This window comes from Idiotropiscis lumnitzeri, chromosome 5, assembly GCF_059441095.1.
Source record: "Idiotropiscis lumnitzeri isolate Australia: NSW breed Sydney's pygmy pipehorse chromosome 5, RoL_Ilum_1.0, whole genome shotgun sequence".
NCBI lineage: Eukaryota > Metazoa > Chordata > Actinopteri > Syngnathiformes > Syngnathidae > Idiotropiscis > Idiotropiscis lumnitzeri.
Window position 1 is genome coordinate 14,910,732 of NC_142395.1, and position 17,001 is coordinate 14,927,732.

Here is a 17,001-nt window from a genome sequence, read left to right on the forward strand (position 1 = left end):
TATGTTGCTAAGAAGAACAGCAGCAGCACATCACCGAAACATTCAGAATTACAATTTTGGAGACATTCTATGAACGAGGCCGATGAACCTTCCTGCAGTTTCTGTGTGATCGGCCCACCGTGATGTGTTCCGCCTAATCCATTTTGATGCATTTCCCCATTGTAGTGCTTTTTGGTTAATTTTAACCTTAACTGAAGCCCTCCCCCGAATACTTGCCTTCCCCCTCCATCGGCGGTTGATGGAGACACAATAGCAACACTCGCCTGTGTGGGTTAATAAGTATTCTGTCCCGCTCGGATGCTTTTTACCTTCTAATGCAGAGTGACCTCATGTCTGCCTCGCTGAGCTTTTGTAAACTATTCAATGACTCGGTTGCACCGGCCCAAACGCAGCCAAGTTGGCCGTGTGAGTGTTTACGACATCTTTTGGTGTGTGCATGAAGACTTTGATGGCCTGTGTACAGAGTAGGGTGGCATGTCACGCTACACTTTGTGCTGGTTTGTTGTGTCTCTGTTGCCAAAAATGTCACTGAGCAGCACAGATAACAAAATCTCTCTGAACGACTATATTGGGACGTGTTGCATTGGCTCAAAATGGAAGGGAATTGATTTGTTATAAGCGTGTTATAAATGTTGTAAGCGACTTATGGCCACGCAAACTCATCTTCAGGGCTTGACTTTTTGGACTAGGAACCATAAAAATTAAAAAAGTAGAAAAAAAAACCTTTATTAACTGTGCAGGTAATGTTTTAGGTGGTGTTTTTATGTTGTTAGCTTGCGCAGCCATTTTACATTTCTGAGGTTTTAGGTTCAGGTATCAGCTGCCGTAATATCACACTGATCCGAAGTATTGTGAAATTTGCATGATACTGTGCGAACATTATCTTTTTTGATTGGACAATGAACCCGGGGATACGTTCAAAACACGAACTTGCAATAGGTGAAAATCACAGATATTAGTAAAATAATGGTAATAATTTTAGTCTTACCACACAATTTGAATACATTTAAACATATTAAAATACACTCTTTAAAGTATTCCTTAGTATGGCTGGGTATTGCTTCAAATTTCCGAAACCGATTTGATTTTCAATTAACTTTGATTTTTGATTCAATCAAGGATTTCTTGCATTGCCAATTTAACTTTTGTTTCAGAAGAACCAATGCTGCAATTAGTACAAACTGCTTGCGGTAAGTAGGTTCATTTGTAAAAAAAAAAAAAAAAAAAAAAGAAAATTGACATGAAGAAGTGAAGCCAATGCAGTTACATTAATCATGTCCGTTTTATTTAACATGACCTGAGCAAAACAATAAATACATCTGCCGTCATGCATGTTGGAGCTGACGTCACTATTCCGCCATTTTCTTTTGATACGCTACTTTTGCGTAATGAGAAGATCTCAAGATCTTGTGACAAATGAGAATTCAACAACCAAAATGGTCGACCAAACCATATATTTGGCCAGCAAAAATCTGCTAGCTTTGAGCTAAAATGGATGGGCTAACTGGAAGCTAACTGGAATAAGAATAGCTCTGACAGTAGTTTGCATAAAAAAATGACATGACCAATGGGCACTGTCCTCCATTTTTGGTATCAGCGCTAACGTGTCATCTCCACTGCTGTTAAGATGCGTCACAGCTTGGCGGCAGGCATTCAACCTGGCAGCCGTCAGGTGTCCTGGCCTGCCCACAAGCACAGGACAGTACCAGCGCATGAGTGACATAAGCCATCAGTGTCAACGGGGGAGCAGGTTTTGTGTTGTTTGTCAGTGGTGGCAGTCAAACCTGCTGAGAGCACCTGGCTGCATCTTCGAAAGCATCCAAAAGGCCAATTTGTGAATGTATGCGCAACTTAATGTGCCAGATCGCCACAGGCGCGTGTGGTCACGTGACCTGCCCTGTCATTGTCAAGTTCAATTCTCTTCATAAAAAAAAAAAAGATGTGGAAAATTCCAAAGCTTGTAGGTCACTCGTCAGACGTCTTTTGTTTGCGCACGGCAGACAGAAAAAGGTAACAGTCTCTGTTTATATAATTTTATAGCTTTTATGTCAAGGCACCGAGAAAAGAAAAACAACATTTGCCTGTGTGATTTATGCCGTGTTTGGACAAGTATGAACAATCTGTCTTTACACGGCAACTCCGTTTCCTTCAAAAATATCTCCATTGTAACCTAAGAGAGGAACGGGGCGTCTAAATGTCCACATTTTATGTGTTGGTTTAGCAATGTGGTCATTTGAAACACTCTCAAGTACATGGCCTCTAATTTACAAATGCATCTATTTACCTTTTTTTCTTCATGCAATATGAGGCAACTTTTATGTCTTATTCGGCCAGAGTAAATTCACCGAGTAACAGGTGAGTCGAGAATATTCCTCGTTGTCTTTATTTCTTGTGTTATGTTTTTTTTGTTTTGTTTGGAGTGCTGCCAGACAGTCACACTCAAAGAAGGGACAGACAGAGAGAAAGGAAAGAGCAAAATTATAACAGCAACAGTAACTCCTGTTGGCTCCTGGTTCAGAAACCAAATGGTAGATGAGAGGAAAAGAGAAAGCAAAAGGCAGATATGCACAAGAAAGACAACGAAAATCAACAAGAACACCTGTTGCACAACATGGGGAGGAACAAGGTGAGGAGACAGAAAAACGCAATCTTTGGTAGTGGCTTGGGGACCCTTCAGGATGACAAAGAGAAAAGAGAGCAAAAGAAATTAGATAAAAATAATTTTAAAAAATCTTGTTGAAACCTGGTTTGAGATTCTTTGGGTAGACTAGAAGAAGCAAGAGAGCTAAAAGCAATAAGAGACGACAACACCTATTGCGACTTAGTTGAAGACATAAACAGCATCACCTCAACTTGCCGGTACCTTTTGACCATTTGGGGTAAACAAATCGAGCTCTTTTTATAGAAATGATCAGGTGAAGGTAGAGGCCGACGCTTAAGACAATGGTCGGGGATATTATTGTCAGACCGAATTTTCTTTTTTTTTTTTTGCTTCAGACCCGCTACACAGCTCATGCAACCATCCCCCTCCCTTTCTTTCATCCACACGCTTACGCAAAAGCACTTTGGGCATCAAGGGGCTGTGTCCAGTCACCCATAGCCCCTCCCTCTTCACATCCCCGATTTAGTTGACTTGAGTAGAAATAAGGAGAAATAGACAGCAACAACATCAGTTTACTCATGATTTGAGAACCTGATAGAAGACAAGCAGACGAGTGAGAGCAAAAAAAGCAATTAAAAGCACAACGACGACTACTACTACTACACCTGTTGTGTTCTCGTTGAGGAACTTGAGGGTAAATAAGGTAAAGAGAGCAACTTCAACATGTCCAACAATCTGTTTGCACATGGTCGGGAAACCCAGGTTAAACCGGAAAGCAGTGTCGGGCTGTGCATTTCACGCCTAGGCCTTCAGTGAAGTCCTACTTAGTCCAACTTGAATGAATCCCCCTCATAATACCATCATTTATGACACCACTGCTGGAGAAATAATATACAGACACACACTTACGCACTACTGAGTGTTGGACGACGTTGACTCACGAGAGTTAGCTTCTCTTGAAACGTCCGTCTAGAAAATGGCATCTGCAATCTAATCCACACTTTTTCCCTCCTTTGGCCATTATGGGTTAAAAAAAGCAAGAATATATTTTACATTTTTGAACTGTAAGAATATCTGGGCTGGATTTGTTGATTCCGCAAAGCACTGCCCTATCATAAGCGATTATCGAATCTCAAGACGCGTTCACATGTTCAAGGCCTGCTAGAAGGCCTTACTGTCACCCCCTCGTGATCTGATTGGCTATCGCAACTGTCTATCAACTCTAAGAGTCGTTCACTCGCACAGCACAAATACCAGCATGATTCATTCTCAATGCGTACCGCACTCTGAAATCTGCGGGGCAACACAATAGCTGAATTCTAAATGGATAAAAGCTCTCACCTAAAAATATAACACCGGGATGTAATATGACATGAATATGAGAAATATATACAACAAAAAAGACATGACAAAAGACGAAAACAATAATTCTTGCACCCGAGGATGAACGAGACAAGCAAAAGATCACAAAGAAATAATGTATATACTATTTAGTTTGTTTTGAATAGTACGGCAAAAGTCGAGTAATACGTTTTTGCTTTTTGGATGATTTATTTGACAGCATGCATTTTGTTGAGACCTTTCTCATTCCCACAACCTAATACATAAGCAGAAGTCTCGAATTGCAGGCTTTGAGTTACATGGTGAGAACTTATTTATTGTGGCACCTTTTCTTCTCTTTGCCCGTGTCACTCCACTGCAAAACCTAATTAGGGCTTTCAGCGCCGCGTCGATTAGCCGCAACCCGATCCTCGGATCGGGAGAAGGAAAAAAAAAAATAATTGCGACATTCCCAACAACCACCCATAATATAAATCAGTGTTCATGTTTTCAATGGAAATATGATTTCCCCACGACAAATGACCTGACCTGTTTTATGTCCTCCCACACGCCATTAAAGCGCTAGCTTGCGAGAGGAAGTCATTTGGTTCAAAAGCTTTTTGGCAGCAGCGGGGTCGTGTCTTTTCGTGCTTGTTTATGGAGCCGTACCCGCAAACACGAACATGTGAGCTGGGTAACAGATAACAATCAAAATGGGCTGTGTACATTAGATGTATTAGAAATTGACTGTATCGCTGAGGTAGAGCCATGTATTTACACCTTTAACCCTTTCAAAACCGGAATACTTCTATTACGGTTACAAACCTGAAACGCCCTGTGGTCCTCCTTTTCTTACGGAATATTTGGTCATATAAACGTGTATCATGATATCTCCATTGAACGGAACGTCTGTTTGTGTTCTGGGCCTGCTCAATCCCGAAGTACTCTTGGTTTTCTGAGTACAGGAACTTTTTGTAAGCGCAGCGTGAGGTGAATTTCACAAGTAGAGGTCAACAAATAGCGGTACTCAGGTGTGTGGAGGAAACAGACTACTTTATTAGTGTTGTGAAAGACATGAATATGATGGTAGAAAGTATCGAGATAGCAATTTATTTCCATGATGAGGTTGTCCGTACGTCGAGGTTTGGATGGGATATCCCAATTGATTATAATGACCATGAATGCAGGCATGTCAATGTGTTATTCTGAATTTTTCAGAAAACACAATTTTGACCTTAACTCAAATATCGATGGCATGTAAACATAGGCGCAATCCCATGACTTCCCCTTAAGCCTTCATCTTTGTCTCCACCCCTGTCCCTTTAACTTGTTTGGGGAGACGAAGACAAAGGGTGGAAAAAAATCTCTCTAGGAAATGTGAGCACACTCGATCCGCTTCGTCATCACTTGGATCCGCGTGCAAATTTCCCGAAAAGTAAAAAACAGTCACATTCAAACTGGCTGTTTTTTTTTTGTTTTTGTTTTTTAGAGTTTACCTCATAGACACAGAAAATATTGCGTATATATGAATCATCCATAATTGTCTTGTTCGATTTGCTAGCCAGCTCACTTTTTGCCTCTTGAGGAAGCATGTCCTTAATGACGATTATTGTTGTTGTCCCGATGGCCTAATCTCCCTGCATACTTGTAATCCCGCTCAAATTATAGTGTCCTGTTTATCTTTGACCTTCCAGACACGGCAAGGTCGTGCAGTGCAAACTGGGCCGGCGTCTGTCGGCCAAATTCGTGGGTTTGCCCGGGTGTCTTCCAAGGGTCAAAGGGCGAATCTTGTGGTAATCTGCTAATCCAATTGGCCTGCGCCGCATTCACATGATGTGCCAGGGACACCAGCAACACACACACACACACACACACACCCACACACAACATACTGTATATGCAAACACACATTGGACAACAGAAGCATGCACGCACACTCGCTGTCCTCACTCAATTTTGACTGCAACCAGTCCGTTTGGGACTGAAGCGAATTAGCAAAGGTGACTCCTGAGTGGGGGAATTCCAACGGCATAATTGGCAAAATTCATCAACCAATTAAAAGCACATTCTAAAGCAGAGTGCCAGTCCGTGTGATTAGGATGAGCATGCATCCGTGCAACAAGTGTGCCTGTGTTCTATTTTCAAAGCCATATAATCTCCGACCTGTGATGTTCCACAATGGATCTGCTGTCAAACTGACCAGGGACCCAAATTCAGAACCGGCATTTTCGGCACCCTGAATGTAAATCTATTTTTGCACTGCCGTCACACATGTTGGACATTTATTGTTTAAATACATTTACGCAGACAAACGACGACTGTTTTTCAGAACTGCTTCACATCAGTGTTGCAGTTCTCTTTACAAAGTTGGGCTGTTCTTCAATTCTTGAAGAATTTAGTTTTTCTGTGAATCCCTCCACAAATATTTTGTCAAATAAGTGTCGTTTCTGAGCACTGCTTCAAATCTATGCTGCATGTCACTTTGAAAAACAAAACGTTTGATTTTTCTACTGTATGAAAATTTTTGGAGAGTTTGCTTTCCTGTGAATTAATATTAAGGAGTACGTGCACTGCTTTAAAGAACTGCTGCACATGTGTGTTGCATTTTTCTTTGCAAAATGGAACATCTACTCCACAGCTTGAACTGAAAACGCTTTTGTGTGTATCACTAAAATTACGTTTAGCCGAATGCCACTGCTTCATGACAACTGCTCCACAACTGTGTTGCATTATTACTGTACAAACTGAAAAAAACTTTTTCATTTGACTAATTATTGGTCACATGCCACTCTTTTTGAGAAATGCTTCACACCTGTGTTGCGTTCTGACTATACAAACTTCAAAAAAAAAAACTTGATCAATCATTTGACAAACATTTGATCATGACACTGTTTTTGAGAAGCGCTTCACATCTGTGTTGCATTTCTCTTTGAAATCTCGCACATTTACTGTAAACAAACTGCACCAAATTTCTCGAAAATGTTGCTTTCCTGTGGATAAGTCAACTAATATTTCACTGAGCAAGCCCTGTTCCATGCAAATGGCTTCACATCTGTGTTGCATTTGTCTTGACAAACTCAAAAGATTTTGCTTTCCTCTGAATAGCTCAACCAATATTTCTTTTTTTTTTTTTTTTTTGCAAACTATTTCCCTTACATCTGTAGTTAATTTTTATTTACAAATGCAAATATTTACTGTTATTCTTGTGGGTGCGGGAGTGAAACGGGACAAAGCAAGGCTCACCGGGAAGAAAGTGGGCCAACAAGTAAAAGTGTGACTGTGGCGCAGTTGCTGGCACATCCCAAGGAGCAGATGTGGAGGGCCAAGCAGCCTGCTGCATGCAAGCGGCCATCTGGCCAAGCTAAATATTGCCTCAAAGCACCCCCATTCTATTTGCCTTTGGCGAATTTGTATTGTCCGCGGTCACACATAGGTACACTCCAATCACTGTCGACTGGGTCGGGTATGGAGGGGGATGGGATTTATTGGAGGTGCCATCAGGGTGATTAGTTCCAGTGGTCAACAATGAGCCGGGGGGCTTGTTGTGTGTTTGACTGCGCGGCGCTCTACAGCAGGCGTGAATGGCATGCGGCAGAACAACACTCCCACCACTCAATGGTGTCTGTCGTTTGAAAAGTCACATCAAACAAACAAGTGCGGACAAAAGAAGGCCACTAAACCAAGAGATGGGAATATGCCTACTTCTAAAGTGCCCCACAACATGTCTGGACGCAAAGAAGGCAAATATGTTTCATAACTACCACCTGTTGCATCTGGATTCCGATATTAAATAATATAGTACGGTATTAATTATTTTAATACATGGATAGTCTTTGGTGACATGCTCGCTTCCCAAAAATATAATAATTATAAAAGAAATATCCCAAATAGGAGTGGGGTACTCTGCAAGGGTCTTAATTAGAAATCACCATTTTTCGCATTGTTTAGACATTTACCGGCTAACCTCGGCAGTACCTAAAAATAAATCAATAAAAATTCATCCCTGATTTATAACACATTTCATACCAATCTGAATTTAATTTGCTTCACATACTATAGTTGAATGTACAACATTTATAAGCAGTTCAAGAGATTTAAAAGCAAAGATGGACATGATATCTTACTAAAATGACTACAAATGCAAACAGCGCAAGAACAATGTTTTCCAATACATGATTTTAAAAATTCCTTTATAGACCGTAATCATGGGGGGAGGCACTTTTTTTTACACTTTGTTGGTATGTTTTGAATTTATTCCTTCACATTGTTCAATGATAATAAATTATACTAGCAATTACCGCATTATCCACAAGTATCGAGAAAAAAAATTGCTTTTTAGGGGTGATTTTGGGAGAGCGTAATCGACACGTGTGCATGTTCTTCACAGTACATTATTAAATGCATATGTCATATTCATACAGTCGATATCGTTTTATATCGCTACGTATTTCTCCCGTTGGCATTTCGTGTCAGTTTTGTTCAAATTTGCACAATAAATGAATGCCTTTGAATTATTAATTCTTTTATTATAATTATTTGAACTATTGTCTCTGATCATATTTACATGTGCATATAAAGTATGCAGAGTCGAGTATTATTTGTGTATACTGTAGTTGGCAAGCCTCTGCTGATATTGTTTCTAATTATTCTCTTTTTGCCTCATACAATAATACAATTGCTAATTTTCTTCATATTTACATCTGCGTATAGTGAATATGTATTACAGTGCACTGTAATACCATAGTTATAACGGACTGTGTTGTTAATCAATCCACCACTTATAGATAATACAGTTGATATTTATCGGTGTTGACTATTTGCTGCTCTACACAATCCGTGTTAAGAAGAATATATTATAATAATATTTTGTTTATAAGGGTATATTCTCGCTCTTCGGTCACTTGCTGGTATCACTTATTGTTATTCTCTTTTTGCCGTATGAAATTGCTGCTTACTATTTTCCTGCTGTTCCCATTCACCTCTGTACTTATAGAGCCTATTGACCCAAGTATTGTTGGCACATATGCTGCAGTCGTTGGAAAAGGAATTGTAATTTCCCCAATGCTATTCTATTTGGTGCAGAAGCGCCAGGAGATGTTGTAATGTCCAAAAACATGACCAAGTATGCAATGCCAACCGTCAAAAAGAACTGTATTGTACGCCAACGATTCATGCCGTTAATTCAAGCGATTTCAAAGCCCACAAGTGCTTGGCAACATCCTCTGTGGACATACAGGAAGCTCCCAGGCCCGTCGTAGCGCCGCGGGCCCGTACAGACTTCTCTGCGGGCATGAAAGAAAAAAAAAAAAGATCCGTCATTAGTCTCACCTTGGTCTGCTTACATCACAGACCAAGCATTCCAAGTTGTCCTCTAATCAAGCGAGCACCAATATCCTGCAATTAGTTCAGTTTCCACACTGTGCCCTCGGGGTCCGGCTCCGGCCTGGGAAATGGGATCCAGTCCCTTTCTGTAAAGTTCCGTCTTTTTGCAAAGCATGACACACACATGCGCGCACACGTGCACACACATACGTGGGGTTGTTATCGCAGACTATGCTTGCATGGGAACCACATGTAGTGTGTGTGTGGGGGGCAGGGGGGGGGTGCATCCTTTCATATGCTAGTGGCGGGGTGGGCTGCGGATTAGATTAGCCCGTCTCATAACGATTAAAATTAATCTCAAAGCATCCTTGAGTAAGAAAGACAATGTGGTCTGTGAACGACTGCATGGGAATTACTGGATATATCATGAATGTCCCATTTTGTGATGATTCCGACAGTTATAACAATGAAAACATATTCTGTTTAGACAGTTTTAAGTAACCAAGTGATGAAAACTTTTGTTGATGAACGGAATTTCTTTCTTGAGCAGATGTTTGCAACCTGTAAACAGGAGCTTTGCTGCCTTGAAGTGTCCTTGCATTTGTACACACTTTGGTTAATAAAACAAAGTTGTTTTTTTTCTTCGTCTACGTCTTGAGAGTCTTAGCCTGTATCCGCAACATTCCTGGTCTTGAAGCTTCTACATTTGCAAGTCAAACTTCTTCCGGAGAATCGATTGAATTGACATTGACAAACGGGCTGTTACTTTGTTTTAATGAACCGAGCGCCAAAAGCTTTGGCTCTTGGATTGTAATTTAAGTTTGAACTATCCCTTCATTTTTTAAATTTTTTTATTATTTTATTTTTTCAATTTGGAAGACTGAGCCATTTTAGAACCTGCAGGTCCCGCAACATATGCGACAGAACTCCTTTCCAGTCGCCAGCACACCATTTTATGTCATTTTGAATCATCTGCAGTATGCCTTTTTTTTGGTACTTGGTTTAAACGACAACAACAACAAAAAACACTTTGTAACTCATTTATTTCAACTTTGGGAAGAAACAATTATTCAATCACTTCTGTATACATAGTTTGTTCTTTGGATAGTGTGTATAAAATTAAACCTAAATTATTGTTGATCTCCCTGTTTCCAAAAACGCACGAAAGTCCTGCCCCCCCCACACCAAGTATCTCCGCCCATGACTTGGCAGCTACACTGTGGCAAGAGTCATCATGTTCCAGTGACAGCCAACTAAGCAGTGCTGCAAGCACAGATTAGCGTTAACTTCTGGGGGCGGGGTGAGCAGTGGCTCATTTCCATTAGATGGGACCGCCCCCCTGAAAACACAATACACTTTTACAGTCTCTGTTCGCTATTTAATTTTTTTGGGTGAGCAATCTGAGCTGTCACTTCAGCAAGTAATAGCCGCTAGCCTCATCGCAACCCCCTTGCCTGGCCACCATTTGTCAAAAAAGCTCCATGACACAGGACCGCCCCCTCAAAACAGGAAAAAGAGGACACATGTACCCACCACTCTTGACATTCTGCTGTAAATGAGTTTACTTGAGTGACTTCTTATTATTGAGAGCTGTTAAGGATGATCAGATTGAAACTTGTGCTGTGGTCCTCTTGGATCAGCCCCACACACACGCACACGCACATACATACACAGAAGCCTGCTTTTGCAGCTGTTTAATATAAATTCCACTCAAATATCTTTGTCCACATGGTTTATTTTTACAAACAATACACAGGGCCCGCATTCCTGCCGAGCCCCCAATCCTTCGCCTCCCCCACCCCCTCCCATTCCGTCACTGTCTAAGCAGGCAGCTTCCCTTCAAGGGGAGCAGGGCACTGTTGTGCACAGATGGTCCAGTGGCACCGCTGTCATACAAACAGGCGCCAATAAAGAAGATATACACACGCAAGCACATGTATCAATATGGATACATAAGTCATTCATTTTTTTTTTAGAGGAGGGACAGATGTGCAAAGGGAAAACATGTATATGGATTTAGGGAGCCAAGTGTGTTTATTTTAATTGGCTCCATTCTCATTCATCACAAGCTTTGTGAACATGTTCCACATGATAAGACAGTGTTGTATTACACTCTTTTGGACATGCGTGACCTCCTCTCAGCCAAAGCATTATACGCGAACATACACGTTGTGTTTGTTGTTGTCGCAAAATGAAAATGGTGCAGCAAAAAAATAAGTAGCTGTGCTAGAGATGTGAATGATATTTCAGAATAATTTAAATTCCTTCTACATTATTCAAAGTCTCTTACACAACCTCTTGTACATTTTACAGGCATTTAGCACATTCGATGAGGCCTATATCCTACCGGAAGATAACATTCAACAAAAAGAAATTATTATTTCAAAATGTGCAGAGTTTATGTATAATTTTTGCCTTATTACTTACTAAGGAGCAAAAAATGATTCAATGCGAGTCAAACAGAGCAGTCTAAGTGACAACACATTCTCTACATGTATTGAATTTGAAGTTTAAAAAAAAATCCAAACAAAATAATTAAATAAACTTAATAAAAGATTGGTTGGAAGTTCAGATTTCTGTAAATAAAATCCAATACATCCATTAAAAATCATGGATTTTTCAAAACATTTTGGTATATTTTTTTTACCCAAACATAAAAAGAGTAAATTTACTTAGTTTTTATATATATATATATATATATATATATATATATATATACATATAATTTAACTGAAATTAAAATATAATTGTGTTTTTTAAACTATTAAATGATTAAAGTCACTGACTCGCTCTGTTTTTGACAAGAACGACTGCCCTTCATGTCTGGTTTTTGTAACCATATGGAAAAAAAAGTTACATTGTATGGCACCAATCTCTTAAATATACTCTCTATGTAGTGGAAAAGAGTCATGTATATTTTTTACTATATTATATTCATCCAAAAGCCATAAATATTCACTCACATGTCCCATTAAAGTGGGCCACGACAGTTTACTTTGAACGTAATTTGATTCCAGTTGATTGAATGATGCAACCAGGCTGACATCATGCATTTGTCAGTGTCACTTCTCCCTCACCTCGCCACCTTCCTCACCCTCACTCTCACCTCTCCCCAGGCCCCGAACGCCACATCCACTGCACATCCTTTCCTCCCTTCCGGGCCTCCGAGCTGCGGAGCCTCACAAAGGAGCCCTTAACAAGAGAGAAGAAAGAGCCAGTGCCACTTGGACGGGATTACATCCTAGTAAGATTCTTCTTCAGTCCTCTTAACCCTCCCCTGGCCTGATTAGAAAGTGAGCGGCGGAAAGGCCGACTGCATGAAGGTGGGGGGATGATAATATGGAGACGAGGTTTGGCTCGGGCTGGAAGGGGGGAGTCTCCACACATGTCCAATCAAGTGTTGCGCTGTTGTGCGGAGTAAACTTGCTCGCGTTTGCGTCAGGCTCGCCACTATGGTGCTAAAATTAGTCATGTGAGACATCAAAAGAGTGTCGAGGTGTTCGCAAATTATCCTCAGCAGTCTCCACTTGGTTGCAGCACTGTTTTCTCCATGTCTTCAGTCACCTCTTGAACAGAATCTGAGAACTGCAGCATTTGAGGATGCGAAGCTGGGAATTACAACAAACGCACATGCTATCGTTAGCGCCGCCTAATTACTCCACAGTCTCCATTTTGTTTCAGTACTCTATATGCTTCCTGCCCTCAGTCTACTCGTGAAGAAAACGGTCATGTCAATTAAAGTTTGAGGAAGTGCAATCATAAATGGCAGAAATAAGCGCGAATACTAACATTAGCTTACCCTTTTGTTGTATTGTATTTGCAGTGTGATTCGCCAAAGTTCCGTTCTGTCTCAGCACGTCAGAGTTTTCTCAAACTTATAACGCAACGAGACGTCACTTCACAAAGTCTCCAATTACATTTTTTTACTGCCCTCAGTCTCTTCAAAACAAATGCTGCAAAATTGTCAAATTTGATGATGCGACACGGCTGGAAATGACATAAAATCACAGTGTCCCCCAAATAAATTTGACATTTCCGAGGACAATAATTCTGGAAAATCTTCTTGAAATAATCTTTTTTTTTTAATTTTTTTTTTTATACAGAATGTGTAGAACCAGACCATTTCCTTTTTTTAGTTGAACTGGTCCATGTCCTGAAGAATCACTTCCGCAATAGATAATTTTAAGCTACGGCATGTTCGGCAAGATCTTAACTTACAACTTTGTCGTGTGCCGAACACTCAACACCTCAACTGTTCAATTTCATTGAGCTGACTTGGTAGTTTTCAAGATAATTGCTTTTCAAATGACGTCACACAAACACACATGGTACAGCGTTTACCCCGTTTGTGTCTTACTTTCCCTCGGCAGTCTCCATTTTGTTGACCTCAGCTCATCTCTAATTAAATGTGTTACCTCACCAACATCGCCAGCAAATATAAGTATCTTTTTTCTCCCACAATGGTGTTGTTTGTGTTTGCGACGTGACGTGTCGTGGCGTTGAGAGGTTGCAGGGCCACCTGTTGCTTTGGCATGTGAAGAGGAGTATCTTTGGTTCTTAGGTTTTTTTTTTTGTTGTTTTGTTTTGTTGTTTTTTTTTTTTTTAGACATTTTGGGAATCATTTTGGCTTCAGTAGATGTTGGGACATGTTCACAACTTGCCGTGTAAGGATTCAAGGAGAGCACATCTGTGATGTTTATCTTGTTCTTCTATATTCTAAGATGATAACTCAACACACCTCACAACAGAAAGGTGACAAGTCAAACTTAAAAAGAACATTTTATAGTATATTGTTTTTTCATTTTCATTTTTTCATAATGCCTGACAAATATTTTACAAAGGTGAAGAAAAAAAACAGCAAATGGCACTTTAATTAATTAATTATTTTTAATACTTGAATGTCAGAATCCGAATCAGAATCAGAAATCCCTTTATTGTCATTGTACAGTGTGCAACAAGATTACAGAGCTCCCCTCTCCAGTGCAATACAACAATAATTTAATCAAATATATAAATTAGATAAAGACTTGATAATAATATTTAAGTTATAAATTAAACTATTTTCTGCATAAAAAATGTAAAATTTTGAATGTACGGTTCAATTTGACACATTTGGATGAAAAAATGTAAATGTTTAAAATTATGTTTGTAAAAATGCTGATCATTAAACAATATCACACAATTTCAGAAAAAAGGTTTCATGTTCCAATGATTGCTTATTTTTATTCATAAATATGTAAATTTTACAAACTGTTGAATGTTATTAGAGTTTATTTTTAAATTTTCAAAAAAGTTGCAAATTTAAAAATAATGATGGCTTAATTAATAGCAATCTTGACATGTAGTTTGTTTCTCTGGGTTTTATTGTATTTTTGTGTGTATAATTTTGAATTGTCCTACACTTGTTTTATATAAAAGCATATGTAAATAAAAAAAAAAATCAACTTAAAAAAAAATTATTTTTTTTTTTCATCTTGAAATGTATCCCTGGTGTGTGGCGGAAGCTTTGTACCTCCAAATTCATCAAGTTTTAGGAGACCCCAGAAACAGCTTGTTCAACCATTAACATTGCATCGTCAAATAGAGCAAGCCATTTTTAACACTTTTGATTGGTCAGACAGTCAAAATAACCCCCCCACGTGTGGACTCAGCAATAGTATTGATTTGTTTAAAATGATAAAATTTACTAAATTGTGACTTGAGAAGTTCCGGACTGATGCCAGTGATGTTTAAAAAAATATTCTGAATATGACTAAGAATTTTGATATCTTTTATTTTGCTCACCGGCATATTGCATTGCTTTTAGTATGTTTCACAAAGTTTTCACATCCTTGCTCTCGTGTGAAAGATGCACGGCCCCCGCGATCAACAATTGGCAATGAGCGATTCGCATAGCCGCTGCGATGATCAAAGTTGTGTTTGTGCAACACAATAACAAAATCCACAGCAAATAGAAAAAGCTGTGATTCTGATGGCATCGACAAGATTATAGTTGTTTGGCAGCGTAATGGCCGCTTTTCTTTTTCTTGTTTTTCTTTGCTGGCTTATCTGACATAGTCATTTCACTTGCGATAAGTACTTTGACAAAACACAACAGAGAACCTGAGCAGCTGTGGGGGGCGGGTGGCGTGAGGTGGGGAGGCCCTGCAGCACTTCCCCCGCCGCGCCTCCACCCTGGATCCCAGCCGAACTCCGAGTTAGGGCTTGGAACTCCTCCTGTATTGTGTAGCGCACGGCAGCAGGACAGCAGCCAGGCGAGCCCACTTTAGACGCTTCCCGGAGGCCTGGCCCCAGACCGGACCGCACCGGACTGCTTTGTAGCGGCGATGCGTTAACTCACCATAAAGACAAGTTGCTTAGATTGAGATGATCTTGTAGCGGTTGAATATTTGTCCTTAACTACTTCATACCAAAAACGAATACGTCGGCTTGATGGAAGACTACATATGTGCCCAGAGTTAGCTGCAATTTTGTGAAGTCCAAAACACAATTGCTATGGGGAAAATCCATCCAAAGTTTTTTTTTTCTCTCTCTTTTTTCCATGTTCAAAGTTCCCTTTTTGTGGTAACATATTTATTTTCCAAAACGTACTCATTTTCAAAAGTTAGCATTGTCAGGTTCTAAAACACTGTTGTCATCAGAGGAAAAGAAAAAAAAAAGTGCAATATTTGACACTTTTTCATTGAACATTTTAAGCTGCGAGACAAAGGCAATGATGTTTTCATTTTCAAAAACCAGTTTTAGCATTTGGTCAAAACAATAATGTTGTTTTGGTTTAGAAATGTTCACGTTCAAGCTCAGGTTTTAATTAAAATTGCACAATTAGGCTCTGCATGTTACGATTCATGTTTTTGTCTTAATAGGACACGTGAATAAAAATTGTTCAGGTTGGGGGAGCTCAAAACTTCAAGCCAACAAACTTTGATTAAAATTTTAAGTTGGGCAATTTAGATTAGTATGACACTTTACTGGAGTTAAATTGACTTTTGTTTCTGAATATGCAGTTTTGGTAGGTCAGGAAGAATTAGTAAAGGGTTAAAAAGGCCGAGCTCAAGCAGTGTAAATTTATGTGAGCATGTATGTTCTCTGTAAATTCCATGAATGACATGTTTATTGGCACTATAAAGATTATTTTTTTATTATTATTTCTCCAGTAATTCATTTTAGTGTCAATACTGCCCCGCAAAAAATATCAATGGCGTCATCAACTAGTCAACGTCGGCTCATCCGACTCACCCCGATTCATCACTGTAGTGATGACTTTAAAAAAAATATATATATATATATATATAACATCGTGCAATTCCTACTCAATACGTCGACGCCCCCTCCCTACATGTCATATTCCCATGGATCCACAACAAAGTGGGAAGAAAATTGCGGCGTAAAGTGCTCACCTTATCTTCCCCCTCATTCCCTCGGACTCCACCCTAGAAAAATACAGCTCGGGGCCTACAAATTTCATTACAACGGCCCTAAACTGTAGCATTTTCAAGCCTTCTAATTATTCCCTTCTCAGATGTGGTTGTGTCTTGAAAGGCCATAAATCAACGCAAGACAGAGCTCAGAGCAGGCCCAGGAGTGCTGAGGAAACTGCAAACAAATGATACTTCCCTTCATATTTCACTATGCGGCCACAGGCTGTCGAAGGAACAAAAAGTCACCCATTTTTCCCGCACAATTATCCTGGTGGAAAGTATGTTAGGGGTACCGACCCGACCCCCAAAACTTACTCAGTATTCAGAAACCACTTTCAC

General features: G+C 39.8%; 1 long non-coding RNA gene across 7 annotated transcripts in view; it reads left to right on the forward strand.

Annotated features, from left to right (window-relative positions):
- The window catches only part of LOC148337015 (uncharacterized), a 150,418-nt gene that overhangs the window by 107,878 nt on the left and 25,539 nt on the right, over window positions 1-17,001 (forward strand). For 4 of the 7 annotated variants that reach the window (XR_015843243.1, XR_015843247.1, XR_015843241.1 and 1 more), the window contains one exon: window positions 12,361-12,488. The exons of 2 other annotated variants lie outside the window; for them this stretch is intronic. This is a non-coding gene — a long non-coding RNA (uncharacterized LOC148337015). Of the gene's footprint in view, window positions 1-12,360; window positions 12,489-13,067; window positions 13,191-17,001 lie in introns of those variants that run through there. One more of the 7 variants, XR_015843248.1, reaches the window with a different exon arrangement.